This window comes from Mus caroli, unplaced genomic scaffold (assembly GCF_978045245.1).
Source record: "Mus caroli unplaced genomic scaffold, Mus_caroli_1 scaffold_2, whole genome shotgun sequence".
Lineage (NCBI taxonomy): Eukaryota > Metazoa > Chordata > Mammalia > Rodentia > Muridae > Mus > Mus caroli.
In genome coordinates this window covers 4,027,431-4,030,285 of record NW_028227257.1, presented here as the reverse complement: position 1 = coordinate 4,030,285, position 2,855 = coordinate 4,027,431, and the positions used below count along the sequence as shown (strand labels likewise).

The following is a 2,855-nucleotide window of genomic DNA, read 5'->3' as shown; positions in this document are numbered from 1 at the left end:
TTCATCTTTGAAGATTTTACCTTTGATGTGTATGAAGTGCCACTCCTTGTCTTTTTTTGATAACTTTAGGTTGGAAGTTGATATTATTCGATATTAGAATGGCTACTCCAGCTTGTTTCTTCAGACCATTTGCTTGGAAAATTGTTTTCCAGCCTTTTACCCTTCAAAAAAGCTTTACCACATTGGTTACATTTAAAAGGTTCCTCTCTGGTATATGTTCATTTATGTACTTGGAGATCAATGCTTGCTACAAAGGCTTTATAACATCAGATACTTTCATAGAGTTTCTCTCCTGTATGGTCCTTTCTCTTTAAAGGTCACTCCTTCCTGCAAAGGCTTTACCACATTGGTTACATTCATAGGGTTTTTCAGCTGTGTGTGTTCGATTATTATATTCAAGACCACTGCTTCCTTCAAAGGGTTTACCACCTTGGTTACATTCATATGATGTCTCTCCTGGATGTGGTCTTTTATGGCATTGGAGACCACTGCTTCCTGCAAAGGCTTTACCACACTAGTTACATTCATATTGTCTCTCTCCTGTATGCATTCGCTTATGTATTCGGAGATGACTGCTTTGTGCAAAGGCTTTACCACATTGTTTATATTCATAGGGTTTCTCTCCTGTATGTGTTCGCTTATGTATTTGGAGAGTACTGCTCTGTGCAAAGGCTTTACCACATTGTTTACATTCATAGGGTTTCTCTCCTGTATGTGTTTGCTTATGGTTTTGGAGATTACTCCTTTGTGAAAAGGCTTTACCACATTGTTTACATTCATAGGGTTTCTCTCCTGTATGTGTTCGTTTATGTTCTTGGAGGACACTCTTTCTTGCAAAGGCTTTACCACATTGGTTACATTCATATGGTTTCTCTCCTGTATGTGTTCGCTTATGGATTTGGAGATGACTGCTTTGTGCAAAGGCTCTACCACATAGGTTACATTCATAGGGTTTCTCTCCTGTATGTGTTCGCTTATGTATTTGGAGGTCACCTCTTCTTTTAAAAGCTTTACCACATTGGTTACAATCATGGTGTTTCTCTCCAGTATGTTTTATTTCATGCCTTTGACTGTGACTCTCATATGCAAAGGCTTTACCACATTGAATAAACTCAGAGGGTTGCTCTGCAGAACAACTTCTTTCATGCCTGCAAATATAATTGGCACACGTGAAATCTTTCTTACATTGATTATACTGATGAGTCTTTTTATCTGTATGAATTCTTTTAAAATTTGCTTTCATTGAAAAGAGCAATCTAATGTTAACATAATATTACTTTGTTTACATTCAAAGGAGTTCTACTAAATTATGGATTGTTTTACATCTTGAGGATACATGAAATGGGAACAGTACTGATTATCTGGCTCACATTTATAACATACTTTTTCTATAAAAGGTTACTCACATATTTGAAAAAAACAGGAAGAACTCACAGTGTTTGCACAATGATTGCATTCACAAATTTTGTTATCATGACAGTAATACTACATTTGGAATATGAACAAATGCAAAAGAAAAAAAACTTCTACTGCCTTGATTCTCATTACTATTTTCAGCAGTTTTCATTTGTAAATGTCCCTAGCAATGTTCAGAAACAAATTATTTATAAACTTATAGCACATTAAGAATGTTGCTCAAAGTATGTTATACTGCATGTCCTCTAATTGTTCTGGAAAAGAGAAAGGTATGTGGCTTCTTTCAATGCCCCAATGTTCACAAGGCTTGTATCCAACCTAACCTATGACATCCACATCAAAAGAAGAATAACAAGTGAAAATTCCATGTTACATTCACAGCTGACTTTTTTTCGTAACAGAGATGTGGTACAGAGATTAAGGTTTTTCCACAAACAATTTTTGAATCTTATGAACTGTTCATCTCGCTAAATTTAGCAATGTTATTACAAGTATATCATTAAGTTCAGATATACTATAGATTATCTGCTCATTACTAGGTTTTAGACATATACTTTTAACCTAATCACTGTGTGTTCCTTTTGCAATAGCTAAGCGATATGAGACTGAAGACACTCGCACTTGTACAGCATGACTCTACTAGGCTTGATTTAAACAGTAACATATCTGTTAAGCCATTATTTCTCTGCCTTTGAACTAATGGAATGCCTTGCAGACAATAATTACATACATGCCATAGACATATATGATTTTATGTAATTCAGTAAACATACATCACTGAAAGCAGTGCTTATTGTACCCTAGTGGTTTTCTTTACAGCCTGTAGCACACATTAAACTTTCTTCATAGGCATTTTCTCATCAACTTGCAGAGGAAAATTACCTTCCATGACTTCTAGAAGTTTGAAAATGGTCTTCACTTGTATGTTCTTCCCAAATGTAACCTAAACCCAGTACCAGAGAAAGTATGTTACATTATTGGAAATGAGGCAACATTTAAGTTACTAACACCATTGAACTTTAAAACCATGAGTGATTTATTCACCATATTCTTCCTCACTCTCAATTGAAATTATAAAAACAAATAACAATAACATAGACATTTTAAAAAGCAAATTAAAATAAAATCACAATATTACCTATAGCTGTGAGATTCCTATAGGTCTCTACCATCACATCTTTGTAGAGATTTTTCTGAGAAGGATCCAGCAAAGCCCACTCATCCCGAGTGAAGTTCACATGCACGTCATCATAGGTGACTAAATCCTACAAGATCCCAAACGTGTGTACATAAATAATAAAAATATGATAGAGACAAGAGTGTAAATGTGTACTTCAAAATAAATATTTGCTGACTGCCCTGCCCACCCACATAGTACTTTTTATCCAGTCTTTTACAGTTGGACAACAAAAACTTAAATAAATGATCTCTGGGAACCT

The 2,855-nt window shown here is 35.0% G+C and overlaps 1 pseudogene; it reads right to left on the bottom strand.

Moving 5' to 3' along the window:
• Window positions 1–276: 276 nt before the first annotated feature.
• On the bottom strand, window positions 277–2,588 carry LOC147005703 (uncharacterized; annotated as a pseudogene).
• Between the last annotated feature and the right edge of the window lie 267 nt (window positions 2,589–2,855).